The sequence below is a fragment of the Tenrec ecaudatus genome, chromosome 6 (assembly GCF_050624435.1).
Source record: "Tenrec ecaudatus isolate mTenEca1 chromosome 6, mTenEca1.hap1, whole genome shotgun sequence".
Taxonomy (NCBI): domain Eukaryota; kingdom Metazoa; phylum Chordata; class Mammalia; order Afrosoricida; family Tenrecidae; genus Tenrec; species Tenrec ecaudatus.
The window spans coordinates 36,458,194-36,464,696 of NC_134535.1; positions in this window are offsets into that span (position 1 = coordinate 36,458,194).

Sequence of the window (6,503 nt, forward strand, 5' to 3'; positions counted from 1 at the left end):
GGCAAAGAGGTAAGGAACACATGCTGGAGAGACTCGCACGGCGAGGCAGGAATGAACAGAATGAGGCTTTTCTCGGCAATTCACATACATTTCTGCCCATTCTCTACAGATGGAACGAATTTTAAGTATGATTTAACGAAAGTCAGTCAGTTCGTTTTACAGATGAGGAACTGATGTACAGAAAAGGGAAGGAGTATATTTGATGAACCACCAGGTAGTTCTGTGTCTTCTGCTGAAAGGACGCAAGGGCCTTTCATAGATATGTTAAGGTACAAATTGTAGAAATAAAAAAAATTCTGATGTTTTGTCCATTGGAATCTGTTAACAATGATTTCTTTTTTGGGCATCATATTCTGTCGGGCCACTCTATTTGTCTGAGGAGCCTTGTTGGCAAAATGGATATGCATTGGATGGCTAACTGCCGGGGCTGAAGTTCAAGACCCACAGGAGCAGTTCTACTTCAGTCCTGTAGGATAGCTGTGAGTCGACATTGCCTTGATTGCAGTGAGTTTGGTTTGTAAGCCATCTCATAAACATCACTGTGCCCCAGAAGGAAAGGCACGGCTGTGAACCCCAGGGGACGAGGCCCTCATAACAAATGGTATTGAACTGCTGTCATCCCTGGTTTTCACCAATCTTTTTGGAAGCTGATTATCAGACCTACATTTTTCTTTGGATTTAGTCTGGAAGCTGTGCTGGAACCTGTTCTGCATCATAGCAATGCACAAAATCCACAGAGAGAGAAGTGAGGGCTGGACTTGAGATTGGACGGAAAATGAACTAGAGTCTCTATTACGGAAGGGCAGGCATGTACTCATTAACGATGTAAATGATTCATCTCTGTTGCCACTATTCACATGTAGTTATTAAATCTTCAATCATTAAAATTGGGTATCATGAAAATGTAGTTCCTTTGTTTCACTAGTCATGTTCACATGTTCAGTACTCATATGTGGGGACTGGCTACTTTCCTGGACAGAGCACGTGGCGTATCGAGAACTTTCCGTCACTGCCAACAGTACATTTGGATAACATTGTTTTAGATAAATGCACATAGGGAATACGAAGCAACCACATACGTTGAGCCATGTACTTCAGTGTATATAATACACTTGGATTTATAATGAAACGGGCAACCACTAATTGTCTCTCAGTGTGTCATACATTGGTGGCTTGTATGTTGCTGTGGTGCTGGAAGTAATGTTACCTGTATTGCAAAAAGAAGCAGGACCATGCATGGTGAACAGGGTTCAGCCGAGTTGTCAGATGAGAATAGTTGTGGAGGGCAGACAAGGCTGTTCCCTTCTGAGGGATATTGCTCAGGGAAACACTTGGGAAGAGTGGCAGGGCATTGTCTGCTGGAGTAGCAGAGAATAAATACCTAAGAGTCAAAGGGCCTCAAAATGGGGCTGGAGGAGAGCTGCTTCCTCAAAGTAAAGCAAAGCACTTAGGACCCTTTATGCCAATGGAGCACAATGGAAAAGGAAAAGGAATAGCAAAAAAAGTCCATTAATAACTGGAACATGGAATGGTTGTGGCAGGAACATTAGAAGTAAATACAAATGAAATGGAACGCATAAAAGTCAATCTCCTAGGCAGCAGTGAATAGAAATTGCACTGGCCATTATGAAATGTTGTCTCCTATGCTTTGGATATGTTGTGAGGAGAGACCCATCCATGGACAAGGACAGTGTGCTTCGTAAAGTAGTGGGACAGTGAAAAAAAAGCAAGGCCCTCCGTGTGATGGATGGACACCACAGCAAAGGGCTCAAACACAAGAGCAATCGTGAGGATGGCGCATGACCCGGTGGTGTCTCACTCTGTTGTACACAGGGTCACTATGAGTAGGAATCCACTGGATAGCAACTAACAATAACAAGGACTCACAATAGACTTGATGACAGTGGTCTTGGTCCGAGTGGTAAGAAAACCTAGGCAGAGAAAATACTTGGGCCCAGACCCCAGTGAGTAGTGAGTGAGTTCCTTGAAACATTTAAAGTAGCAAAATGAATATGATTAGCATATTCATGAATATTAAGACATGGGAGCTAATGGAATTAGGTAACCTGTCCAAATAATTTAGTTCAATTTAAAAAGGTATGTTAGGACTAGACTTTTAGTTCTTTCATGTCAAATTCAGTACTTTTTCCATCTAGCTGTCCACTGGATCACTCACTCCCACCCAGAGAAGAGATTGCTCTATGCCTGCTTCTATTTTTTCTGACATTTGCCAAGGTATCACCAAGTAAATTATGCCCTGCAAACATTAACAATCTCTTATTTTTAGTCCTATTTTCAAAATTCCTTTGAGCACATATAGAGTTACAGTTGCGCTTCTATGTACGCTTCTCCTAAAAACTCTAGGCAAACTTGTAGAAGGCCTGTGTTGTACTGATCTGTGGATGACATTTTATTAGGGCTTGGGGTGCTTAGAACTTGATAGAACTTAAATCCAAATAAAGTAAATACTATTTCTATAAAAAATGAATAGATATAATTCATATCAGTTGGAAGATGAGTAAAATTTCACCATTTATAGGCAGTCAGGACAACATCAGTAGCAAGTAGCTTCTCATAATTACCACTTTCCATATCTGTCTGCATGGCCCATATAGATAGAGATGGACAAATAGCTGTAGCATGTCAACTCTGACTCATGTCAACCTGTGGACAACAGAACAAATTGCGATAACAATTTTGTACCATTCTCATGATCACCAACATGGTCAAGTTCATCGGTGTGCCAAACCATCACACCACGTGTTTTCCCAGCCATCATTGGCCTTCTATTTCACCAAACATCATGTTTTCCTTTATGAATAATCTCTCCTGATAATGAATCTTGTTTTAAAAAGTGAGGCAGAAAATGTTCTGCTGCAATTCATAAGGTTTTCAACGGCTAGTCTTTGGGAGAAGATGGTCAGGCGTTTCCTCCTAATCTTTCTTTGTCTGGAAGTGCCATTAAAGCTTGTCCCTCATGGGTGACCTTGCTGGTATTTGAAATATCAGCGACATAGCTTTCAGCATCACAGAGACGCATAAACTACCATAGTAATGCCAACAGGTGTGGACAAGTCATTAAAGATATCTTAAGTCAGGTGGTATCTAAACTCTAGATCCTATAGATTTTCTCTTCCTAGGTTTCCTGACTCAAAAATTGCCCCCATCGCCTCATCAGTCAAGTAGGAACCATCTGAAAAAAACAGGTCTGACCTTCTTTGGGAACACAAAGGACAGGGAGAATGCAAGTTCACACCAACTCCAAGGTGAGTGCCACAGTAGAGAGAGAGGCTCCACCGTCTATCCTCCTTTATCCTGTTCTGACACCAACTGTCCTAGGGCACCCCATTCTCAGCTGGGTTTTGGTAATTCATTGCCACAGCCCACAGAGAACCCACGGACAATATTCCTAACGAAGAGAATTGTGAAGGAAGTGAACAGGTTACAAAATGGTGTGGATCCTTTTTCTTTTTCTTTTTTTGGTCTTCAATGTCTTTTCTCATCCATGGTGTCAGATGCTGCTCTCTCTGGTCCTTGATCTCTCAGCCATGTGGACTCGTGGCTTCTGCGTTGCTTAGTGGACTAGAGATTCCCACTGCTCTGCCTCCTGGTCTCAGGGCTGCCCCTCTGCTTTGCTCTCGTGTCGCTTACAGTCTCAGCGTTGCTCCACTGCTCTGCCTCCCTGGCTCAGTGTGGCTTCTGCTCTGTGTCATGATCTCGGTGCTGCAGTCTCTGCTGACTCCGCCCATTTAGACAGGGCTTTCATTCAAGCTTCATTGTTGGCTTTTCTTTCTCAGTGATTCTCTTTACTTTTGACATTCCTTTCCTGTGCTCAGAGAAATGGCAAATGGACTAATCCTTTCCATTGGTGATTCACGGGCCACCCAATCATGTTGGGTGAGTTATCGAAGAAAATAAGTAAGTTAGTACGCCATAAAACAAAATGTCATTCCACCCCAATGTCTCTACATCATGTTATCAGTAAGTTTGCACCCAGGCCGAGTCTTTAAGGCCGCTTAAGAACGATAGTAACAATTTCCTCACACAAAAATTTATCCTCAAATTTAATTAGTTCTCATTTACAAAATGAAAAAGAAGAAATAATTTAAAATAAATGTGCATCTAAATAATGAACAAAAACATAAATAAATGAAAAAGAATGAAGAAAATGTGCTAAAACTGATTGTGGGGCTAATTGTAGAATTCCTCTTGATGAGACTGGGCTATCAAATTGTATGTTATGTGAACTATAGGCCAATAAAACTGTTTTTAAAGTGCAAAAAATACCTTGGGAAGAAAAACATAGTGTGTAGTAATTACTCCCCCCTTCCTACAGATTATGTGACAAACAGAAATTAAAACATGTCTCTCTAGAATATGTTATTTCTGTGGAAATGAATTTGGAAAACAAAAAAATCATTTGGATGAAAGGTAAAATTGGATAATTTCTTGAGGATTTTTATAGCCCTCTGCTACCAGACTAGATTTGGAAATTTTGGAAAACAAATTAGGATATTTGGTTAAAATCATTTTGACACCAAATACGAGTTAAACTGTCTTCCTTGGGCAAAGAACTAAATAAATATTGGACATGTGAGACTATATAAGAATTAACAACTTTTCACAGAATTGGAATTTAATGCTTACTCTTATGGTAACACGGGTGAGTCTGAGTTAGCAGTATTATCAGCATGAATTAACAACACTCACCCAATTAAGCTAAGCTAGCTTGATATTCCCAAAACAAGAGGCGTGTTAAATGTGATTAACCAATCAAAGCAAAGGACAAATTACTCATCTAAGCTCTAAAAGGGTTTTTATTGTCACTTTGTAAACGAGAACCCCATTATTATTTTTAAATTGGGAATCCAGAACCATTTCTCACTTATTAAACCCTGTAAACACAAATGGATTCATTGATCAAATTGGCTTTTAAACACTAGTTACAAAACAAGGAAAGATCTTAATATGTTCAGCTGAAGACTGAATGTGTACTTTCAATTCCCAATCGGAATTACGTAAGATTGAAAATGCCACCATATGCTTAAATCAGCCTCACATGGCAATCAGATGAATATAAAACAACATTTGTACGTATTTCAACTGGAACCATTTGTATGTGTTCAGTGGCTTGGGAACCTCTTCACAGAATCACAGTGCACAGCCCCGATTTTCCTCGAGACTCAGCTGCTACCATGCACTTCTTTCTGATAAGCCACAAGCACATATTTTAGCTAACAGACTCACTTTTGTCAAAAAGGGTATATTCATTGTTCATCTTGAGGTTTGCAGGCCTTAATATTAAAAGCAAACTTTGTGTCTAATAGAAACGGTCAAACTCTGAGTTATTACTCTAAACATATTTAGGAATCCCAAATAACTGAGCCATCACTTCGGAGATTTTCTCCTCGATTCAAGTTACCTGGATGGTCTGTAGTCTGCCAGGGTGTTCCTCCCTGGGCGCCTTGAAAGGTGACACTCAATTACTCACCTAAGGATTGCTGGTTCTAACCCACCAGCAGTGCACTGAGATGAAGTCCGGAAATACATACTTCTGAAAGGTCACAGTAAAGAAAGGCCTGAAGGTGCACAGTTCTACTGAGCAATACGTAGACGCTCCATGAGTGGAAATCAACCAAACTGCAACTGCTTTGTTCGCTTGGTTGTTTCATATGCTGGAAACGTCAAGTACTTCATAAACCTTCGCTGAATATACACTAATTTTACTCACTATCGAGAACACATGTTCCATTTTTTACAGTACTCTTTGCCTCTTTACTTAGCTCGTTAATCTGAGGTCAATGACCCCAATTAGAGCAGCCAGTCCACAGAGAGGACCACATGGCCAGCCCCACTATGAGACATGACGACCCTCACTGACTCACGGCCATGCAGGGGATAGCACCAGAGACACAGTGTGGGAATTGCACCCGACCTGATTCCACCACACCGAGGTAAAGCACTGGGGGAGTGCAGTGGAACAGCAAGGGAATGGAGTGGCAAGGTCCCCAGGGAATGCTGAAGGTGGACTTGGGTGCCAGGGTGTGGTGCCCCAACAAACTAGACTGGAAAACACTCCTAAAGGCCAACAAACAATCCTTGAACTAACTACAAACTTTTCTTATTTGTTGTGTTTTGTTTTGTTCTTTGTCAGTGGTTTGTTGTTGTTGTTTTGTTGTATATTGTTGCTTGGTTTTGCTCTGTCTTGTTTTTGTGCATGTTATTATTTCCACAGGTCTGTCTAAATAAGATAGGCTGGATGAACTATCTGGAGGAAAAACAATGGGACCAACAGTTCCGGGGGGACATGGAATAGGGGGAGGTGGGGTGGGGAAGGAAGTGGTGTCAACAAACCCAGGGACAAGGGAAAAACAAGTGGTCCAAGTTGGTGGTGAGGTAGGTGTGTCAGGCCTGGTAGGGCATGATCAAGGGTAATGCAACGAAGAGGTATAGCTGAAACCCAGGTGGGGACAGAGCATGATAGTGGGACAGGAGGAAAGTCA